This window comes from Atractosteus spatula, chromosome 12 (assembly GCF_055471065.1).
Source record: "Atractosteus spatula isolate fAtrSpa1 chromosome 12, fAtrSpa1.hap1, whole genome shotgun sequence".
NCBI lineage: Eukaryota > Metazoa > Chordata > Actinopteri > Semionotiformes > Lepisosteidae > Atractosteus > Atractosteus spatula.
This window is the reverse complement of record NC_142717.1, coordinates 13,516,749-13,541,983: the sequence shown is the minus strand read 5'-3', so window position 1 is coordinate 13,541,983 and position 25,235 is coordinate 13,516,749. Positions and strand designations below refer to the sequence as shown.

The 25,235-nt window shown below is 34.7% G+C and overlaps 1 protein-coding gene across 2 annotated transcripts in view; it reads right to left on the bottom strand.

Moving 5' to 3' along the window:
- The window catches only part of thrb (thyroid hormone receptor beta), a 140,329-nt gene that overhangs the window by 59,501 nt on the left and 55,593 nt on the right, over nucleotides 1–25,235 (bottom strand). For both annotated transcript variants that reach the window (XM_088928684.1, XM_088928682.1), the window contains exon 2: nucleotides 8,866–8,975. The gene's annotated coding sequence lies outside the window, so the exon portion shown is untranslated. The remainder of the gene's footprint in view (nucleotides 1–8,865; nucleotides 8,976–25,235) is intronic.

Sequence of the window (25,235 nt, the reverse complement as noted above, 5' to 3'; positions counted from 1 at the left end):
AATATGCTACTGTCCTCATTTCACCAGCCCTTGTCCCTGGTATAGAAACTGTAAAACTCGATTACAAAATGCAATACATTGTTCTCTCCAGAAGAACAGACAGATACTTAGCAATACTTATTAGTAAATCTATGAACATCTTGTTTCAGAAGAGACTCCTGTATTATGGCAACATCAATTTTTGTCCTATATCAAAGTGAATGTCAAGTGAAAGAAGTGTCAGAGCTACAAAGAACTACAAACTGCTTCACGGAAAATGTTTAAAGGCTTCCAAAGACCAAGAAAGTGATTCAAGAAATAGGGAAAAGCAAGGGACAGGATAAATACTCACTTTTTCTTTATTGACAATTTAGGGCTTACAAATGGTGTATGGGTAGAACTGAATACTCTCTGGTCAGTATTCCAAGGTTCCAAAGATGTTCCAAAGTTCCAAAAATGAGAAACACTTTTCAAGTGCAACAGATTGCCAGCTAGGCACATTGAAGTTTTTGGGTCAATAATGTACACTCCTGGTAGCCACGTGGAGGAAAGTAACAAAAAAAAATGTGCCATGATAATTGTTCAAATTAATACAGGTTCATTTTGACAGAGAACATAAGAAACAGATTAATTACCAGTAACTTTTTAAAATTTCAGTACACAGAATACCCAATCAACTGTGATAAGCATATTACTGTACTTAGGAGGATTGCTTGCTTGGCAAGATGGACATTCAATACGGTGACAAGAAAGTAAAACACCTTACCCAAGTCTTTAAACTAGAAACACTGGACAGTGTTTGAAGATACTGTATCTTGCTTACAGAACTGCAAACCTACCCAAATACTTGTCTCTGTGGAACCACTGTTTAAGGCATTATGTCCTATATATAATATCCACTATTAAGTGCAGTCATGCTTTTATCAGTATGAACGACATTTTGGCAGACGTTTAAAGAAAGGTGGTCTTCAGAATCTTGTCAATAAAAATGTCCACTGAAATCCTGAACTATGACACGTCATGGCTGTCAAGGAAAGATCCAGTGCTAATAATACCTCCCGCCCCACTCCCAATCCAAAGTGTGACAATGCTGAAAAGAAGGCTATATTGAAATGATTTCACTAAAACATCATGATCATCATCACTTTCAGTAACCGGTTATCCAATTCAGGGTCACAGTGGGCCAGAGCCAATCCTAGGAAGCACTAGGCACGAGGCGGGATACAACCTTGAAGAGACAGCAGTCTATCACAGGTCACATACAGACACAAACACTCACGTACTCACATCAGGGCCATTTTGACAGAAGCCAGTTAACCTACCAGCATGTCTGTGGATTGTGGGAGGAAAATGGAGCATCCGGACAAACGCAGGGAGAATATGCAAACTCAACACAGATAGCACTCCTAGAATTGAACCCTGGGCCCCAGTACTGTGAGGCAGCAATGCTAACAACTGCATCACCGTGCCTCTCCCTTTTACTAACATATGTGCGATCTAATTGTGTTTCGAAAAATAAATACAGCTGTCACGAGTGTCTACTTGTTTTTAAATCTATTAGATTTTAATCTAATTAAAATGATTAAACTTGTCTATTTGTCTATTTGAGAGCTCAGGATAAAAAAGGGGCATACAGCATTACACATTGTGACAGAGGACAGAAGGAAAGAGAAGAGTTAAAGGTTGCGAAATTCAACAGTTAACCCTAAGCTAGGATGGTGGAATCATCGTAAAAAAGCATGTAATACATACTGTATATACATAATATGCCACTAAACAACTATATTACATAAAACCTGGTGGATTTTTGTCTGACAGAGGCACAATGCTTAGCAATTATTGGAGCTCATAGAGAAACGTATAGATTACAGATAGAAAAGCACTCTGGTCCTTATAGGGTATCCGTTTCCTCAGATGACTTTGGATTCATATTTTATAAATAACAAAAAATAGGCTATGATTTATACAATACAAAATGTCTAGATATTTTAAAATTTTTGAAGTTTTATTCTTATTATATTGATACCAACTAACAGTAATGAGAACGCTGTTATATATAAACACCCGCACAGATATTTTGATGCTTTCAAGACAAATTTCTAGCCCTTCTCTGACTAAATAGAGAAATCAGTTTATCCCCAATTCCTGAGGATAAATCAATGACCAAGTGAGACAGATTTTCATCTTTAAAGGAATACTTGGTTTTTGTTAATAGACAAATCTGCTTCCATCAAATAATTTACCAACATTGCATTTTATGTTACCGTATGGTATAAAGTGGTTTGGCAAATTACATGACATGACATTTTGTGTTTGCAGAAGAGGTTACTGGCACGTCTTTTCTTCCATTTCTAGCACTACCCACATGCACAATTACTACAAAAGAAATGCTGCAAAGAATAATTTTAGAACAAAGAGGGGAGGAAGAAAAAGTATGATTCCTCCTTCATGATAAAGCAAGCAAAAACTATCCTTGCGACGGAAAAGGCTTTATTTATTATGTTATTACATTTGAAATGTCAGAGCAGCTGATGATTTTTGCCCCTTACAATGATGTTAACAGATGCTGTCTATCAGAATGGATGACTTTAAGCACCCAAAGCACTTTTAGGTACAGATAAAAAGACTAGACTTTCCTCACTGATCTCCAACTCATGCTCATGTGTTGTTTCTGGACAGCAATCTGGATAGAAATGCAGCACAAAAACCACAAGTCAAGATGCCCGAATTTAACTGATCCTTTTAAATGAAGCTGTTCACCACAGCACAAGAGAAATCTGAATACATCACCCAGAGTCTCTTTACACCTCCTGAAAAGTGCTCTTTGTATATCCTGTGTTTTCTTTCCTTGCTCATGTTTTCTTATTCCAGATTTGGAAACCAAAAACGCACTGCTCTTAACAGGAATCTGACGGGGTCATCAGCTCCATGATATTTTTTGTGTTCAATCTTCCATCTCTGCCACCTTGAATACCAGACTTTCCAGCTTCGTTGCGTGATCTTTTTTTGTTCACCCAAGATAAATCTTTGTTTTGATATTATCTGTTAAATATCTAACATCTGGGAAAAGGCAGGAGAAAAGCCAAATTTATATTTTATGGATCAAAAAACAGAAGATGGGAATAACAAAAAAAGACTGGCAACAGAAGCTACTGTATAAGTAACTCCAGGTTAATATTGCTGATTTACTACTGGTCATGGGGTTTTTCATCACTGTTTTAATGACACAAACTGTAGCACTGTTGCTACAATGTTCTCCTGAAAATGTATTCTTAGGTCTTCCTTTGTGTACTTCCCACCTTTTGGCAGCCAACCAACTGGTGATGAGAGCTGCAATAGCTTCTAGGTCTGATTTGTTGGAGTAGTTTTGCATTTTCATGTTAGAAATGTTCTGCACTGTTCTAGTAATGTCAGGTGATCTTACAGTGTTTTTGGTTATTTCACTTTCTTTTAACTTGATGCAGTTATTATTTGAATGCTACAGTAGCTGTGTAATTTTTCACCTTTCCTCTCTTAATGGTGTAATGCTCTACATCTTTTTATACACAACAACTAGGAAGAAACTGTCTTAGGAAATGTTTTATGACAACATGTATTATGACAACATGTAACATGATTTAAATTTTAAATAGTAAAATGTGTTTGTACATTACAAAAATATACATATTACCTTACTGCAAGAAATGCGTTAGTAAAATGTATTTGTCACGCCCTCATCCAACCAGATTCCAACACAGAATCACTCTCCTGCTCTCCAGCCCTGAGCACTTCTTCCAAACGATACCATTCCTGTCAATCAACAAACCCCACGACACTCCACCTGTCAGCGCACCTTCCTCCTCTCATAATATTTAAGCCCTCTAAACCCTCTGTTCTACCTCGCCGTCCTTTTAAAGTCTTCTAAGCCCTTTTGGATAAGAAGTACGGAACTCGTCCTTGACCACGTGTCTCGCCTAGCCCACTCTTGGATCAGAAGCTACTGGATCTTTTCCCTTTGTTGCCTAACCACTGAGGTACCGCACAGGGTTCATCCTCCCGATTGGTCTGCCGGTCACTCGGGACTGTATTCACTTGTACACTGGATTATATACATATTACCAAATGCAAACTGATTTTAATATGCTGATATTCACAGACTCAAATATATCAAACACTACAGATTGCTAAAAAGTTAAATACAAAAAAAGAGACGGTCAGAAAAATGAATACTGAATACTGACTAGCATTAGTCAGCATTAATGGCAGCATTGACAGCTGACAACTCACAGCATTATACCAGTATTAGCATTAGTGGATATACATACAGTAAAGCTATTTCTCTTTACAACTTAGAAATATTAAAATTGTTTCACATCATTTTATCCATATAAAACTTTTTATCTAATTTGCTAGATTTTCTTGATTATGTGGAGAGTACACATTAAATAGATTTTTTAAATCAAGTATGAACACCTCTTCCTCAGTTGTCTCTTTGCCCCTTTCTTCTAGTTTTAAGAGTTTTTAAACTGGTGCTCAAATTTTAAACAGATGCGGTGGCTCGTGATAGAAAAATAATAGAGTCAAAGATTTTGATTTCATATACAGTATGTTTCTATGCATGCACTGTAAAACATACAGCGCTCACTCATAAATATATTTGATTCCCCATCTTTAAGGCAATATTTTACTCTCGCATTTATTCCCTTTATTTGCACACCTGACTACACACCAGGTTTGTACTGGGAATTACAGTACCTGTGCTAAAAGCTGGTGTTTCAATCCCTTCTTACTTGAGAATTAAGCCTTTTTAAAACACCTTACAAAGGTCTGAAAGATTTGTAAGTTTTCAACAGCACTCCCCGAGATCAACATTCATCATTTTTGGGATATTAACAAATGCTTAATTAGAGGCACTTACAATGCTTTTGACTCTTATTCAAATAGAAAATATATACTGTACTTTATTCTGTTAGAAATCACAATTCTACGCACAGAGCTGATATATAACTTATATACTGCATATAGGGAACAAAGCTAGACATACAACCACTCTTAAAAAACAACTCAAAACCCTCACCACTGCTGGAATTAATTCCTTGAACAAAAACAAAACAATCAGCTCTATTATAAAAGTGCTGATCTTTGTGCGCGTGTTACGATTACAGAGAAATAAGCATTTACCTCATACTGAAGCAATTAGTGATAATGATATGGTTATGCTCTCTAATCCTAATCTGTGCCATCTAAAAAATAAGAGTAAAATTAAGAGTGAAATTACTCATATCTTTGTGTTCCTAAAACCAACATAGATATAGCCAAAATGAAAGAATTCTTAGGACTATTATAACTTCCTCAGCTGACTTCTAAACAGGCCAGTCTTTTACAAGCTCCATTAACTTTACAGAACTGAACATAGCTCAGTATCTAAACTGGGAACTAGAAGCTTTTGATTTGGGATCAACTTTAAATTAAATCAGATAAAGTGTATTAAAAGCTGACTTTCTTTTCAAGGAAAAAAAATCTGATTTACTCTTTCACGAAGGAGTGAATTTAAAAGACCTATTAAAAAAGCTCAAGTTATAGGCCATTCTTGTTACTTAACATTGATATACAGTATTACAGATTCCAAGGTCCTTGTTAAACAACTGGAAATGTGTTGGTTAATGCCCAATGGCCAGACAGGTTTTTACAATGTTTGCTTTGCTTCTAATGACATTCAACATATTTTCCAAATTCTAAATCAAATCTCCATCACCTGGATATCTCGTAAAGTGCCTTCAGTGACTACAATGACTGTTCAGAGTGTTACAGCAGCTTTGGCACCTCATTCATGTATGTGATGCACTTTACACAATATTCCAAGAATGTGATGAGATAGGATCAGTGTTCTCACATAGCAAAGACACCCATGAAGGTTTATTTTGTTAATAGAATCCCCTTCTAAATCCTCTCCATTTATTTGCAGATTTCGGTTTTCTGCACCCCTCCTACTGTTCTCTCTAAGTTTGGACATTTTCACCAGCTTAATGCCCATTTCCCCACTGATCTACTTTAACTTCTGTTCTCCTACATCTTATTCATTTCCTACTTTCCCAATCTCCCTCACACTGGAAGAAGACCCCACAGCTGAACAGTTGTTTATGTTCTTTTCTTTACCTCTCAGCATGGAATGAATCTTTACCTGTTCCTTTGCTGCTTACAAATGCTGACGCAGTTCCCTACTCGAACGTATTTTGTTAATAGTCGAGTAGCTCAGGGTGCTAGGCAGCATATCAGTACTGTCTCAAGCATCTCCAGCAATATGTCTCTAGGTCAGTTCCCTATGCCATAGACTCATTCAATTCAATAACTTCTGGATAGAAAATTGTTAATAACGTTACAAATAAATTAACTTACATGTACGTCAATCCTTATGTTTGAATCCTGCCACAAGGGCATTCCTACTCTTTTACAGTCAGAAGTCCTGTGTTTCATTTCACAATTTCTTCCCAGATAATTCATAAATAGAATACAGAGCAGAATCAAATCAAGATCTAGCTAGATGGTCCTCGCTACTGATTAGGCTATATGGATTTCCATTCTAGAAACAAACAATGTCACTCATTCATTACTATTTTCCATCTCACTCCCTACATAATATCTAAAACAATTCCATTATAACTAGTTTGATTTGGAAAAGAACGCAGCCAAGAGTTCTAGTGGAAAGAGTTTACTTGATGTATTTGTTGACAATGGTCCATAAACATTCCAGGATTTAAAGGAAACTTAACTTTACTCATTACAATCTCTGGTCAGATCATTGTACCTGATCAACCCTCCCTTCCACTGGCTGAATTAAGTATCTCCATAGCAGCTATTAGAGAACTAGTTTTGATTTTAGATATCCTTTTTCTTGTATTTTCAGCCCCTAAAAATAACCCTCACAGGGGGCATAGACAAAAAAATATATAGATTTAGCCTTGAATGAAATGTGATCTGGGCATATAGTATTTACTCTTCCAAAAATCTGACACCAAAAATCTGGCACACCAGATAATTCAAGTTTTTAACTTGTAAACGGAATGTATGTGGCCCTGTATCTACACTTTTATTATTTTAGCTTAGCGTTTTCAGATAAAAAATACTTGCTGGTTGTTTAACTGCCACAGATGTGCATTGTATGCAACTGGCACTTATTCTAAAACTGTCCTGTGACAGAGTGCATATCTGGTCATATGTAACTGGCATGCTTCCTGACATTACTGGCATGACCAGATTCCTTCTTCGAAGTGAAGATTCTTGGCTAACTCTTAGTCTACAGTAGTGATGGCTGTGGCTGGAGGCACTAACTGAAATATCTTACAAGCCTTGGTGGATATTATATTATGGGATATTAGCAAATTAAAAAATGGATGCAAAGATTTGTAGAGATGTCCTCATGGAAAGATGTACAGCCAGACTGCTCCTATCTTTTGTTTACTGTTGTGTGTTATATTATTCAATCAAAGCCTAGTAAAAACTTTCTGAATAAAAGAGATGAACACCTTTAAACATTAAAAAATTATGAAGAATTACCTTAAATCATCTTCTATTAGCCCCTTTATGTCTTTATGAATCAGAATTCTTCTCAGTACTGTACCAACCCAATAGCTTTTCCCCTTTTTGTAAGCTTATTCCAGGTTTAATAAAAAGTAGGACCTCATTACAATTCTGTTCTGTCCACATATCCAAATAAAATAGGTTCTGTTTCTTCACTCTTTTATGAATATGGAAGTTACACAGTGAATTCCTAAAAATGCCCAAATTAATCAAAATTATCTTATAAAACACTAAAGAACATTCTAACTCAAAGAAAACACAATGCTCAAGAGAACTAAGGACAAACACTAATGTTTTACAAAATATGTAACCAGAAACATTATTCCTCACTTATACCACAGCATACATCAGCTCTTAGAATATAATTTCGCTCACAAACCTTGCTTAAGTGAAACAGTCTGACATTGATTTTTAATGTAAGTCAATTTCAACATCAAATGGTTTCATCACGATTACTATTTGCAAATACTAAAGTTCAATGAACCTGAGCAGTTTAAGCTGTACATTACATACCAGTTGGTTAATCTTTATATAATGAAAACTTTTTTACAACAGATTTTAAATGACTTCAGACAAATGTCTGCTGAATATCTGTATTGTTGTGAGATGTTTAGTTATTTGTAGCGCTAATCTTTAGTAAGTTCTAGATATTTGAACCTGACACTAAAAGGGTTCAGTCCATATCCTTTTTACTTGTACCTGCACCTATTTTTACAGTTACTTTTTTGTAAAGAAAGAAGTACTTTTATATGTCTTGTACTTTTATGAAAAGCAAATTGCATTATTTTTCAAATGTATGTTAATCTTTGCTTGATTGCATTTGGTAACATGAAAGTCAATCTAAGTATTTAATAAATAATAAGCTGAAAGACTGTTACTTGGGGAATTTCATAGCTCTTAAAAATTCAGGTAACTAATGTCACTCTAATAGACTTATAATGCAATTTAAGACTTATACAAAATTAGAAATTAAGAAGTGGAGTAAAGTTTCACATAAAAATGGGGTCAAGAAAAAGTGGAGTAATTTTATACAAGGATAATATTGATGATTTAAAAGTAACTTATATGTGTGGAAAAGAAGCTAAATTAATGAACAAAGGAAGATTGCCTCTCTAGGTCCTAGGTATGCCTTGTTACTTCTGATTTGAAAAGTTCATAAAAATAGAAAGATCATAAATGCATAATCTACAGTATGTAGAATTTCACTCGTGTACAATGAGCTGTAGCAGAACTTTAGTGAATTAATTTAAAAAGCTGAAAATTTAGGTTGATAGACTGCCTAAATTTCAACCACATCAAAAGGCACAATGAACAAAGACGTAAACTTACCTGGGATACTATATTCTTTTAATTTTGCATTGTTGAGGAGTTACACCGATAATTGCCTTGCCTGAAGTAAGATGTCCTTTTCCCCTTCAAACCAAAAATCTAAAAATAAACTAAAAGAGAGAACAGAATGTTAAAATCAATTCCACCTGATAATGCAGCTACTTGCACATGGGGATCTTCACAGGCACAAACCTATTGCAACAATAAAAATCCTTTTCACTTTGTTCTGGGGTAAACTTAGTCCCCAAGATCCTGCATATTCATTCATATTTACATAGTAAACAGTGGAAAAATTAAATTGAGTTACTTCTTACAAAGTATTTAATATTAAAGGGGAATTCTAACACTCAAATTATTCACATAATGAAAATAATGTTTTGAAAAAATCATCTCATAAGTACACAATCCCTTCCTAACGTCCTCCATGATTGTCATACTTGGATAAATGTCCTCATACATTCTGGCTTCATATTTACTGCTCAGTTCCGTTTCACACTGCAGCACAGGCGATATAACTGGCTGCTTGCTTTTTACAGATTCCTGTGGTTTTGTACTTTTGTACACCAGAACAACTGGGGCCTTAAAAAGTCATATCTAATGTACAGTTAAAATAAAGCAGAAAGAATCCTATCATACTGTTTGGACTGTTCATTTCATGCATGTTGTGCGCTTAAAAATACCAAAAACACCTAATTAAAGGCACACAGTCAAACTGCCACATAAAAACCAGTTCAGCCTCCTCATGCTTTCCACATACCTTTGGTGCACCTCAAAATGTGCTCGGCAAGCTGCCAAAGACTGACTTTCACCCAGTTGGGCACTGGGTGTGTACATACTCTAAACTCCTTCTGGTAACACCTAGCTATAACAACATGGGCTGCCAATTTCCTGCCACTTGTTAGTGGCTGCAGGAAAGAAACGAAGACAGAGCAATTTTTTAATTTCTGAAACAAATTGAAAACAATAATCTACTTCTGTCAGAAAAAGGCCTGTTTGAAGATGGACAGCCCCTACTCCATTCTGTCTAATGAATTAAAAAAATCCTTAATTTATCTAGTTGCTATGGAGATTGAATAACGTCTCCAAGGCTTCTAAACCAACAAATTATATTGATAAGACAACTAATATGCTAACTGCTAATTTTATCCTTCTTTAAAAAAAATCTTTAGCAATTAACATAAAAGCACAAAACACTCAGAACTGTTTCTTTTTAATTGGTAATACAGTATGTTCCAGTCATTTTATCTACATATATCAAGATGTTTGTCCACACAAAACTAAAAATATTTAATGAACATTTTCCTAAAAGATAAGTAATGTTGCTAATACCCCTATCTGAAAACCAGCAGGAGGCAAATTTCATTAACACTAATAACAACCAACCAAGGACACCTCTTATCGCCAAGGCCGGTTGACAAGTCACATTTACATTAATGACAATGTAATATGTCATGCATGCAGGATAATGTAAGTGGAATTCTTTTGCAAAAATAAAAAAAAACATTCTAATCAGTAGGTATTCTTTAAAGAGGAACAGTTAGCAGTTAATACTACTGTATGCTGAAAATGATTTTTCTCTCCTCCATGACTCATGGTTACAATGTTGCTCACACTCTTTAATGATACAATAATTTGCTTTGGGTTTATTGTATTGGATAATCCTGCTTGTGTAATTTGTGTAAATAACTGTGAAAATGTTCTATGACAACTTGTGAAGGGTGCTATCTGAAAATAAAAAAGCCGCTTGAATTTAAAGACATGTACCTTATTTCTTTCTACTTTTCAGAGTGGAATTAAATTTGTTCCATTAGCAGCTTCACAACTCAAAATTCTTTAGAGTTTTTTTCCTATGAAAATTTATACCCACAATTCCACTGTGTCCAGCTCATAAAAAAACATCATGTTCTTTAAAGGGTCTTTTTTATTTTTGTGCTTGTTGCCATGACTAAGTGGAAAAGTTATTGTACAGAGTAGGTATTTTAAAAAAATATGATAAAATGGAAGAGTTATGTAAAGAAACCACAACTCATAATATTTTCAAAAGGCCCATTTTTGATAGGCAGGGTGAAGAATGCCAAGAAAAGCTTCTGCTCAAGTGCTGGAAGATGCTGCTTGTTCCTAGAGAGCAGTTTTGATAAAGTGCTCCGAGCAAATGGAAATTCAGTGCTTAAACAATTACTGCAGAGAGGAAAGTGAGTATTGCTGGCCAACTGCATGTTGTTAACATACAGTATGTTTTAAAACACTGCTTACTACAGTGACTGTACAATCACTAATTATGAATCAAGAAAACTAATTAAAACAGAAATGAAACAGTTCTGAAGAGACATTACTGCAGCAGCACAGCAGCACAAATTACAAGAAAAAAGTTGGTTGGAAGGTGAAGGTAAGGCTACACATTGTAAATACAAAGCACAAAACATGATAAACTCATGGTAATAAACATTCTTATTATTATCATCCCTAGACTTCTGTTGTAATGTATTTAAGTTGCCAAAAGCTTGGAAATTTGACCATCAGCTACACCTAAAGTATGCATACCATGGTGAAGTTAGATTGATATGGTTTTGTAGCAAACACTCTATCCCTCTTAATGTTAAATTTAATATTGAAATTCACATACAGTAACCGCTACATTTGGCCGACTGAAATCTGTGACCATAACAAGGAAATCAAGTCATTTTGACAATTTGTGACTTGTCAAACTAATTGTATGAGAAGCCAATTTGATCAGTAAATAGCCAATGTGCTAAATTCCACATACTGTATGTTGCATTATTCAAAACTATTTCACTTATATTTATATTCCATATTCTGATTAATTGTGAGCTAGAAACTCACATAAACTGCAGTATTTGTCCTAAATAGACACAGCTGCATTGAGTTAAGTGGAGCTAACAAGCTACTCCAGCTGCAGATGTGCCTGGTCAATACCCTGGGGAAGTGTCATCTTATCAGTTTAGTCTTGTGTTTCATGGATAAATTCTCATCTTCTGAATAATAATTTTTAATCATTGCATAATCATAGACTTTATACAAAGCTATTCTAGTAGCATTAAAAGAATGCATGCCTTTACGATCAATGTACTGGTGTACTGTATATTCTGAATTGGTGCTTCTACCTGCACATATGAAATTAATTTAAAATACACAAGAAATCCCAGACATCTAATGGAATTTGTGCCCAATTAGGCTACATCTTGTAGTGCCTAAGACAAGGAAAAACGAGTATTCAGTAAGTTTTATTCAATCTGCAGTAGGGTTATCTTATGCATAGTGTAATTTACAGCCAGTGCCGGCCCTAGATTTTACCTCGAACGATTCAATAAATTATTTATACAACTAGAAAACTTATTAATCAGTTCTTAAAGAACACATTATAAAAAAGTTACAAATAAGAACACAAGGCACATATTTTACAAAGACAACATATTTTGCACAGTTGTGATTACACTGTTATTGTTATTGTGTTACTGTCTATTGTCGTCTCCTGTTCTATTTATATACTGCACCTGAGTGACTAATGAGAAACACTTTTCACTATACAATGCACCTGTGTAAGTACAGTATAATGACAAATAAAGTTGAATTGTGAATTGTGAATATTTCAACATTGAAAAAGGAACACCAAAAAAGGTATATGCCAAACCAAGTCATTGTAATAATGCATAATATGCATAACAATGTCATAATATAGTATTTCATTTCTGCAATGGATATCACATCTCTCTACACCGTCATTTCCCACAATGACGGTCTTACAGCCCTCAAGCACACGCTGGACAGTGCCACCAACACTGAAAGGAACTAATGGTCGTACTTACAGGTACTGTACATCTACTGCAACAAGAGTTGTGTAATCTCCTTGTTACTTTCTAGAGTTTATGCAGCAACTGTAATTGGAAGAGATTTTCCACACTTTCTTTGTTATGTCAGAGGTGCCCTGCATGTCCCTTTCAACATATTCGTGAAGTGGCTGTTGCTGACTCAATGTGGGTTTCATTTATATACAATATTTTATTTAGTTAAAATATATGAGCACTCGTTTGCACTTAATTTACAACTTACGCTGTCTACACTTATAAATTTACTCTCGAGTGTTTGCTTCTGTTTATAGTCTGCACAACTGCCTACTCTGCCGATGGCACTAAGAATGCCATTTTAAGAAAATTAAAATGCAACACACTAATATTAAGACATATTTGGAATCAAAATCATTTTGCAAGGAGTTGTTTATGAGCCTCAAGAGTTATGGTAACCACATTTGCTAGTTCTAGCACAGAAACTCTGTACCGAATAAAGCTTTACCCCCCCCCCCCAATAATTGGGCATTAACATATTCATGTCTAACACAGTGCTGACAATATTTTTTTTTAAAATAAGATCCATATAGAGGAAGTGCTCCACTCCAGGTTTTAAAACAATTAAACAGTAATTAAGATAAAGTAGAATACACAATAACAACAGGGGCATCACAGTATACAGAAGACAAACATTGTTGAAGCACTGCAAAAAAAAAAATCCTTACATTATGGCAATGAAACCCACTAGTGTTAGTTAAACATTTCACTTGCCAAAATAAATCATCTGCCATTCCTGTGATTAACACAGTCAAGTCATTGTACTAAAACTATGCTCATTCTGCCAGTATGTCAGAAAATGTAATCCAGTAGCAGGCGACTGCGCTAATGAAAACTAGAATTGGCAAGAGCAATAATTGGAATCCATTTTAAACTGCTGGCAACAAACTGATTGGAAAGCATTAGAGAGAAAAAAAAATCTGGCAGTGACTGAATGTGGGCATGGACGGTGCAAAGAAAACCTTTGCAGGGTTCTTACTGAACACTTAAGCAAAATAACTCTCCTTTTAATCCACACTGCGATTAAATGAACCTGTGTTCAATGCAGGTCACTGCTTGGAAATAGGATTGTCTTTGACATATCAGTTTTGAAGCTTGGCAAGGATCTGTCATTTTAGGTTTCCCTTATTTTATTTCTATTAGAAAACATCAAATATGAATGCTGAAAACCAACAACAAAATAAAAAAAACTAAGAATATTATTTATGTATAACTGCTTAAATTTGTCTTAGCAGCATGGAAGCAGTACATTTTGCTTTTAGAAAAGATAGCTTTTTACAGAATATGGTTTACAGATGTCTGTAGATATATATTAGAATTAGATATGAAAATAATTAGGTTCCCAGTCAACTGCACTGTTGTGATACTTAACAACAAGCTAGATATCCATAGCTGGAGTAATATGTTTTTTCATAATATTTAATGACTCATACTGGATTTTATTGAGACACATTTTACTTTTGTTAACAGAAAATAAAAATGAAATATAAAAACAAAAAAAAAGTACCATAACGACAAGCATATGGCATCCCATTTACAAAAAATAAGCCACAGATTTTTCATCTGCCATTTAAAAAAGCCTGGCACTAAAGCACTTAGCAATGTAATACATGTATAACTGAGTTGTCTCACTGATGTGCATTTCAAAACTTAACCCATTTTACTCACTATGCTGAAGTTAAATATAAATATATAAATGGCTTTCATCCATTTATGTGGTGAAACTGAAGCAGAAGATTATCCAAATTGTTTGTAATGTAGCAAACAGTAGCAAAAATAATTAAAAAGACAGCTCAACCTTTTTAATAATTTAGAAAAAACCTTAAACTGATTTAAAAGGCTTGTTCATACTCTTCTCTTTTGTGGACTGTACAACGTGGATTACACATAGACACAAAATAATAAAATAATCTTAAAGGTTAAACATTTAATTCAGTTCAATAGCAGCGCTGCCAACACTATCAAAGGTCAGTTAGGGATATTCTGTCCAGCATTTATGAAGAGACTGTTTCAGGGACAACGTAAAAAAAAAAGCTTCAGGGATAGTGTAACACAACTAAACCACTGCTCTCTTATCTGGATAAAACATCAGTTCCTCACTGACAGCAATACACTGCAGACACCAGAGTTTGCTGGGTCAGAAAGTACAATTGAGGACATTGTCAGTAACTTCAGGACACTGCAGCAAGCTGTTTTAACATAATTGGTAGAAAAAATAATCACAAATCACAGACAAATAATGTTAAGTTGCACTGGACATCATCTTTGTCCCAATATTAAGCTTCTTACTGCATAAATGTTAGAGCTCTTATTGGTTTCATACAAATGTTATAATTTACCAGGCATTCTGGAGGTGAAACATGTCTGCTTTTCCTGCAAGGACCAAACAAGTCATAAGAAGCACAACTGACATGATGGTCCATTCAGCAGTCTAACAAATACTAGAGAAAGAAAGCACACAAAAAAGCCCAATATTACAGACTATTAGTAACATGTACAGATTAGCTTGCTTTTGTGTGTTGTTTTCTTTATTTATTGAGCGTGTATATTTGGAGTAATAGTATAATTAAACTGAATCTGAATTAGACATCATCTGCTATTATGCATTTGGTCTTTTCATGAAGACCAGCTATTATAGTCACTGAAACAAGAAGTGCAGATCTACAATTCTATACTGTTTAAAATTGCAATATAGAATGCAACATCCTGATGCAAAATCATGCGAATCATGTGAAAACATGATTAGAACCACATACACATATTGTATAAGGAATGGTCAAAAGTGTTTTTTCTAATGATATATATATACACAAATGTATATTTTATTTAGTCTACAACATATTCTGTCACATGCACATATTAGCTGTGATTTTCTACTTGAGATGGTATCAGTTATTCTTAGACATACACGTGCTCCCACGCATGATATTCCACCCAGTTTAAATGCCTGTAATATGTTACATGAGAACCTGCTGCTGTAACTGAACAGTAAAAATGAGATTGTAAAGTCCTCCCTCTTAAAATGGTTACACTAACTTATTGTATAGAGTACTAAAAGGCTTAAATTGTTCAAACAACTCTTTCAAAAAATAAAATGATGTAACAAAATGTTAAATTGGTAACACTAAATGTGTTTAGTTGGGATACCTATATTACAGCACAAGAGTAACAACATGAAAAGCTACCAAGAACACAATATAATGTGCATATTGTAAACAACTTTATTACCTCGTTACCCTTTTCCAAAAAAAACCCAGAAATATCTAGCTGGACAACACACACTCTGCTCCAAACCAAAAAGAGAAAATATTCAAATATATGAAAGTAGATAACAAATGTAACAGATGAAGCCAAATTGTGCCCACTGAAAGACTTTTGTTTTTTTGGTTATTTATTTTATATCTGAGCACTGCAAACTGTGCAGTTCTCAGAAACACTGGCCACAGTGCTAGGGATGGTGGAGTTTTTTTGGTGTAACAAATGCTGAGAAATAACAATAAAAGATCCATATTTATATGATCAATAGTAAATTCAATAGTAAATAGTAAATTAGTAAATAAATAGTAAATAAAAAAATAGTAAATAGTAAATAGTAAATAGTAAATAGTAAATAGTAAAAGGGTAAACTCAAATCAGAAGACACAGACAATTCCAATAATGAAACAGATAACGAAAAAAATCAGTTTGATGTTTGGATTTAGATTGAGGGAAGCCTGGTCTCTGGACAAATAAGACAGAGATCCCAAAAGATAACAATAAACCTAAATAAGATATTGAAACTTCAGCCTAAATCAATCAAAAAATACAGATAAATCGAAATACTTTTTGCTTTAGTGACTGCACTTGACTTTAGCTCAGCTGAGAGTTGATGCCAGGCAATGTGAATGAAGCAGTTGAACTTGTAAAAAAATGTCACCTAGTGGATCACCCAAAGTGCCAATGCAGAACAAAATCGAATTAATGCTGCTACAGATGAAAATAAAATCCATTTTACACACAATTCTCATGGGAAGAAACAACGTTTAGCACTTACAGATACAGTGAACTCCACAACGTGGCTGCACAGGGGACAAGGGTCAAGAGATATATTTTGGCTTTAAAACTCTGGATTAAAATGTTTGGATGACAGCCTGGTCATATAGACAAGGCAATGTCAGTCCAATAGAGAAATACAAGTGTGGTTTTGTACACGTTGATTAAATATAAAATTATAATAAGCACCCTTGAAATCTTTATATCATATTGGATTAGTGTTGGAGTGAAGAACATATGCTTACAGTCTGAACCAGGGGTAGGATATCTGTATAAAATAGAGGCTGAACACAGCACCAGAACTAGCAGGGGCCAATTTATACTCCCAATGATCAAGTGAAAACTCAGCAACAGCAAGCTGCTTAATCACTGTTTGCTTGTCATCATCCACTGTCAAATTATACTTCAGTTATAAGCAGCTCCAACAGCATTTTGATTACAGACTGAATGTTCATAGTAGTTTCTTACACCATGAATAAGTACTATATTATTAACATCACCTTAATTTACTCCAAATTGGAATCCCCATGATAGGCTGCTAAACACTGAGGTATAGCCAACTAGCTAATACCTAATATAGAAAAACTTATGGGGTGCATTCAAATTACCTTTGTAATAAACTGCACCCAACCAATAGTATGGCGACAGAACTAGCTTTCAAAACTGCAGCTTTACTTGCAATTATAAAGAATGCTTTTTAAAGATAATGTACTCCATAAAGCCCAGAGGTTCTATATCCAAAACACCTTCTGTGTTTACTACCATGCAAACATTTAAAATAGAAGAGTGAAACTGGAATATTATGCAATATTTTAACACCACCTAAAAGAAAACATTTTGTTACCATGAAACAGGGCATGACTTCGAGCAATATACTGAACCTCCACTACACAATAATGCACTATTTTGCGACAACTACAATTAACTACTCCATAATCATTAAGAGAACTGAGATGTAGATGAGCTCAAAGTGAGGGCAGTGGTGGTAATTGAAAGTACTGTATTCAACATTATCCAACAGAAATAAAATTATCCAACAAACTACCTTGGAAAAGATATTGGAAATTAGGGACTACCTTCAAAATCAAATGCCAGAAGAAAACTACTGTAAGTTTTTTTCTGCATTATCAGATACTTGACTAGGATTAACTCCACTATTCTCTACATGTCATTAAATATGATCATTGGAAAGGCTGCAAAGACGAGTACAAAACAAAATCCAAATGTTATCCATGTAAAGCACTTGGTGTAATGACGCAAGCAGGAAAATGCACATCCCACTATCAAATTATACTATAATGTTGTCTAGAGTCTGTAGGTACAAATAGTTCTTCCTTACATAGAGGCAAAAGGAGTTGCTGGGCTGTGGATGCAATCCTGGAGCTTTGATGAACTGAAGCATTGTGAGACTGCAAGAAAACACAGCTCTGCCTTCTGCATCTGTCAAAATTAAATATTGAATAACCACCCAGATAAGAGCATAAGAAACATTACAAATGAGAGGTGGGCATTTGGCCTATCTAGCTAGGTAGTTACTGTTAGCTAACTAACCTGAGAATCCCATCCAACCATTTCTCGAAAGAAGCCAGAGTATTCCCAAAATAAACAACATATCTGGGCAACTTTTTTGCAGACGTCCATTACTATGTGTATACAAAAGTACCACGTATTCTCAATTTTACTCTTCTACTTGCAATTCCAAGTAGGTTTCACATGTGTCCCCTTATTCTTGTTGCACTGTTGATTCTGAAAAAGGTTCCAAGTGGAAAACCTGAAGCAACAGTGTCATCTGAGTTATTCACAATTAAATCTACTGCAAAGCTTTTTAACACATCTAACAGCTTTACGGTCTGACACCATAACAAGATATGAATAACATTTATAATCCAAAGGCCTTAACTGAATTCTGAGAGTAGTAGTGGGCAAAAGAACATACTGTAGGTTTGAGATTTAGGAGGCCTAATCAGCAATGGGAAATAATGGTGGGATTAGATGGTGGTAATGTCAGTTTGTAGCATAATAGAGGTGGCTTCTGTATTTTTTTAAGATGTACTGTATTTTTTATGTTCAAGCAGACTATAAAATGGCACAGAGGAGAACCAGTGGCACTGTAACAGATCCCTCTTGAAGGGGGAAATCTGCAATATATCTGCCATATTAACCACCCCTCTGTAACCGGTATTAAGGCGGCACGTGGACCAAAACTGCAGTTTGTAACTGGGTTTTAACCCTAAATCTGTCAACAACTGCACACCTTATTTAAACCTAGTGTACCTTAGGTTAGAGTAGCAGTTGAAGTAACCTCGACCTGGTCAATTCTGTTTAGGTCAGTCCTCTCCATAACTGCCTTCTTACTTACTGGCTAGCCGACAAGGAAACAACCAAGGCTGCTACTCAGCAAAAGCTTCTCCTGCTCTCGGTAACCATCTGTGTCTAGACGTCCCCTACTCCTTGATGTCTCTCTCTTAACCCAGGCGGTCTTGAACCTTCCACTACTAATTAATATCTCACCAAGAGACTGAGCTTCACCTTGAAGCTCCCAACACATGTATAGCTCAACCTCAGCTGACACCAACAGACATCTCCCTGTGAGGCGTATTTTACTCAGACAGCCCTGGTCTCTTCCTTCGTTTGCTTAGATCAGGATGTCTGCTGTGTTAGCCATTCAGGGATTAGATTGTAACTTGCCCCTTCCAGGGAATTAGTATTTCTGTTCTCTCAGCGAGACCTGGTAGCTCACTGACACACCTGTAAGTGAGGATCTTATCCATCCGGCGTCTCTTCACAAGACTCAGCTTCTCACAGCCCTCCTTACAATAAGTCAAGGTCTAGCTCCCCATGAGCCGACCATAAAGACCTGCCCATGAGGCTCTGTGTCTTACTGCCAAACCTGAGAATGAGGGTCAGACTACCGTGCATTGACCAGGACTGTTTGATAACTAAATTCTTATATAGAGAGACGAGCGTCACACAGATAACGCCAGCTCCCTAATAACCTTGTGTTTGTGCCGTTTATTAATGCATTTCTGTGTGTATCTGGAGTGTCTCTAACCTCCCTACACCTTTACATACCCAGGTCACTGAAGGGTGTGTTGAAGTGAGAAACATTGAGAAATATTTGGGCTGAGCACTTCACCCAAGAGACCTAGTCATTGGTAGAAATTGGTATTTGTCGGCCTCCTGAATTTTCATTATGACATCCAATAAAAATCTGCTTTTGATGAAATTAATTTCTAACGAATTTCTGAGAACTTAAAAGAAGCAAGAAACCCCTACCCAATATGCAGACTTTTGTTTTAAAAGTCATTTCTTAATTTAACTAAAACGTTTTTTGGTGATACTTGTTTTGTAGTTCTTAATCATCCTAAGAGAGGGATCTGAAGTACAACCCATGCCTAGAAAGTGCCTGCAGGTCACAATCATGATTCCTCAGTCATCATGATACACTCAGTCAATTACAGTAGGTGGTATAGCTCTGTATTGGTGCTTATTTTTTTAATTTTTATTTTGACATTCACTCAGTTTTCATTACTTAACCTTCACATTATATCATTTATAGCATGATCAGCAATGATTGTTAAATCACTATTTTCTAAGTGTACTTTACATGTCTCCAAAGGAACAAAAATATTTTAAAACTACTTGCATTAGCTCTTGTAATGAGAATAACATTTGACCAAATGTTAAATTTTGGTCAATTTTGAACAAATATTTTGAAATCTTACACTTCAGCTCAGTAATGTTTTTTTCAGGCTTTTGAACATAAATTAACCTTGACACAGGTAATGTAAATTGTAAAAAAAAACAATGTTCATTAAAAATTCAATCTAGATAAATGTCGTTATTGTTTTGCATAATAGTGCAATTTGTTACAGGAAGTTGTCTGAATTTTTTAAATACTACCATACTGAATAATAAAGGGCAATAGAAACAAAACGTAAAAGTATTGTTTCAATTGTTATTCATGTGGTATTCATAAAGTAATCAACTATTCATCGTCATTATTGAATTTTAGTGTCTCTTACTTTGTTTTTACTCATCTTTCAACTTGACTGACAATGCTAAGGAATACATTTCTCTTTCTGTTGATTAGTAGGTGCCCACTGCTTTCACTTTAACATTTTGTGAAAACCATTACCATAATAAATGACTCATGACAACATTATTGTTTTTATCAATGGCTACACGGGCATACACATAATTAATCCTTATCCACACACAAATTCAAAGAAAATTAAACTACATACAAATGGAGCTTTCTGTGCTTGTGCGTAGTTGGGTGTGTGACAGCGCCATGGTATGTTGCCGCCTTTCGCATAAATTTACTACATAAGACAGTGCCACGTTGGCTTGCATTTTTACTATAGCCAGGATGGTATGAGTTAGGTCAGAGCTAATTCTGGATGTGGCTGAAACTTAGAATGGAATACAGCTATCTAGTTGTGTTTATAAGGCCTTACATCAACCTTAAATCACACAGTAGAATTTGGTGCAATATTAGAACTAGACCAACTTCACATTGAAATTACTGTCCTTGCTCACATGGGCAGTTGTGGTCCATTGTCAGTTTACGTCATATCAAAATTGTTTCTCTTCCCCAGTTTATGCACTCCTGTGGAAAAGCAATTCAATTAACAAAGATTTACATTGATATATCAAAGAAACCAGCCTCCTTATTTAATTACAGTACATCTTTTTTACAATGACAGAATTCTTTTCTGGACATGGGAATGTGAACTTTCTTTGCTCAAATGGCTCTTGAATTTGCCAGCTGCACACATTTACCCCTGAAGCTCAATTTGGATCAGATTTTGCATGTCTGAGATGCCAAGAGGAACATAAAGAGGGACTCTTGATGGTGATGATAATGTAAAATGTCTTCAGAGCAACTGGAATTGATGATTTTTTACTTTAATTACTATCATCGTAAATGTTATTATATTTTAAAACATTTTGCAAGCTACTGATATTGTTTAAGTAATTACAAGCTTAAACCCAAGTCATATTCTGGATGGCAACACTCTATTGACCATCTGACCTGTGGGCCAGATGTTTGACAGACTTTCCTTAAGAATTGATCTTAGTAAAATAAAAAAAATATAGAAAATCTTAGATATTAGATATATAGAAAACTGTCCAATCCTTCTGTGAATTTTTGACTTTCTGTGAAATTTTAATTTACAATAATTACATGTACATTTTATGAATTATGTTAAGTGCAGAAATTGACTAATTTACTGTACAAAACATTGTAAAATTAAAAAAATACTCAGAACAAATAGTGTTCATCTACATATTGCAAGAATTTATATATTTATCATATAACATTTTCTTATTAATTGAAAAAACCCTCACAATTTAAAGTCTACCTTGATATTATTAATGAACTCTTTTTTAATTGATCATAAAGAACTCTCATGAGAGTTTAATGAATTCCAGTTCAGTAGAAACACATAAACTATGCATTTAAACACTGTTCTTTCATAAAATGTTCATTAGATGTAGATGAAGTCACATGTCTCTAAGGAGTGTTTCACTGCAACCCTGCTTAATGTTCTGCACCATTCTAACACAGCAATGTCTGATTTTGGTATAAAATGGATTCAATTTAATATACTGGTATAGTTTATTTTTAATATATTGTAACTTGCCTAATTTTAAAAATGTAATGAAGTCATAATCACCCATCTACAGTTGAGGTTGAACAGTGAGGTCCGGTTTTTCAACATACAAAAGTCTTGAACTTGTTTCTCCATTCAAAAGAAATTCAAAAGCAAGTCTAAACATTCAAAGTTTAATCTGGAAATTGCATTCTGTTAACAGAAACATATAAAAACCATAGAACCATCCTTACTTTGTCGACCCTTTAAGGTCTGCGTTTTAATGTTGTAAGGGCATTCCTTTAGATCTGCAAAAGATGAGCTATCATACCAAAATTTACAGATGCAGATGCAGCCACTCAGAATGCTTGAGATGTAATCTGGTGTGCTACAAAGAACATGCTGCATTATGCTGCAAAGTAACTCCCAACACCTTTTTATTTTTCAAAATTATCTGATGCAGGACTGCACTACTTTGTATAACTGCCAGGTGGCACAGTGAAGGCTTAACAGGTCAAGTTTCTAACATAATGTACATACCATACCATTAGTGATCTCCTGAGCTAGTCATATTGTACAGTGAAACTAACAGAATTTGTTTTTTTTTTTATTAATTTTAATTAATTTTCACAAATTAGTATTTGTGTATAAATAGAAACCATAATCTTAATTTATATTTAGATTGTAAAATATATTATACACAGTAGCTTTATAAACATTATATTTAAAAGCAAATACCTGTACATTAAAAAAGTTAAGTAGTTCTGAATGACTAGAAGAATGACTTACTGCCATGTACTGTAACTTCATTAGTGTGAGGCAATGGTTGCTCATAAGAAGAATTCTTGTCTGTCGTGCGAAATGCCTGGGTTCAAATTCTGACCAATACCCAGGCCGGTGGGGATAATCCTTCTCCAATAATAAAATTTAATTTGTATATTATACTGACATTTTTATTAATTTTATATATCACAGTACGTTAAATATTTAATTAATATTAACATTTGCAGTCTTGCGTCCTTCAAACTGTATGAGCGTTCCTGCTCAGGACTGAAGGGTGAGGCCGTTAATCACTGTCTGCAGGACAGAACACAGAGCGAGTGTCTCATGTGATCCATCCATCCATTTTCTCATTTTCTTTATCCAATAGAGGGTCACATTGACATTGCTCATAAAAACTTGTTCTGTACAGGAGCCTACAGTGGAGGGGTTAACGTGCTGCAACCCACATTCACTAAAAACGATCAAAGCACTAATGGGTTATTTATCTGCAAGTAGTCCATTTTAAAAAAAAGCCAAAAAACTGAACTAGAAACTGTAGATTGTTTAAGTAATGGATTCTGAAATGCATATGGTAACATATCACTAATCTAGCAATAGGACTGTCATTAAAATAAGGCACTGTACTGAGATTTGAGACTAGCATTATTGTTTCAATTCTGGGTGTTTAGTGTTGTAAATCTGTGCATCCAGAAAACAAGTTATTTAAGTCTTGTTAATGCATAAAATGTTTCCTTTAGGTCAGTGGTCACTATGCATGATGTCAGAATTTCTAAGTCCTCCCTTCTTGCTTTGTTCTGTTAATTCCTACTTCATTTTTTTCCTTAAGTCAGATGAAAAATAATATAAGACTATGTGGTCTAGTACCAAGCACCAAAACATATGAGAAGTGTTTTAAACATTATACACAATGCTAATTTTGTTTCTCACACCTGAAGAAGGCTCCACAGCCGAAAAGTTGTTTCCTTTCTTTTCTTTTCAGCATGGAATAAACCCATTACCTGTTCCTTTGCAGCCTACGCATGCTGACACAGCTACCTATTGTACTTGAACTACTTTATATACTGTATAATGGCTTTAGTGATTAGTATTTAAAAGCTTAAAAGGTACCACTACCAGCTACTGTATATGTATATTATATTTAGATTCATAAATTAATATTGTTAATGATGTTCAGAGACATTATTATAGTTTGGTTATTTTTAGCCACCAAAAAGTTTGTTAATATGATTAATGCAAATTTTGTAAATTAATATTGTAAATTAATTTAGTTAATATGATTCTATAATAATATTCCATATTACGTGGATTTAAAGAAGTACAGCAGTAAAACAGATTAAATGAAGCAATTGTTTCACTAACATCTTACGAACCACAAGTGCCACCTGTCGATCATCTTTGGCCAGTGAATCACCCATCTGAATTACACTGCAGCACAGCAGAGCACAGCACACTCAAGGTTTGCCATGCATCTGAATGTCTCTATCTGTGTGCCAAAATCATTAAAAATAGGTTTTCTAACATGCAGTGAAGAATTACATATGGCAAGCTGTATGCCAGAGCACCATGTGGTTGACTGAAGACCCAGCAACTATATTATAGAAAAACAAAATATCTGGTATATACTGTAGTGTAATGTAATGACATGAAGATGCATACTAATATTTTTTAAATGTAAACAAAAGGGAACATCACCACATTTAACAATGTCCTTTGAAGTTATGTTATTTTTCCAGATTAATAATTTTTTACATTTTTAATATATATGTTTTTATTAAAGTGAAGCACTGAAATGGTTACAAACATTTCAGTGTTTCACTTGGCCCATCTAGTGTTTTGAAATGCCTTGCAACGATATTCAGATCCTTGCTATGGTATCCCATTTTGTAAAATTTTAAGACAATGCATACACCTTTTTTTAAACTTAATATTTTATACAAAAAGGTAACACAAAATATCAGCAAAAACTAAAGATAAAAACAAAAACAGTATGTTGATTACATATTGGCAGCAATTACAAACAAATATATTTAGTTCTGTTCTATTTAGTGCTGTTGTACTTTGTGATTTTTAGTTACGCCTTTGTCTGTATCATGTT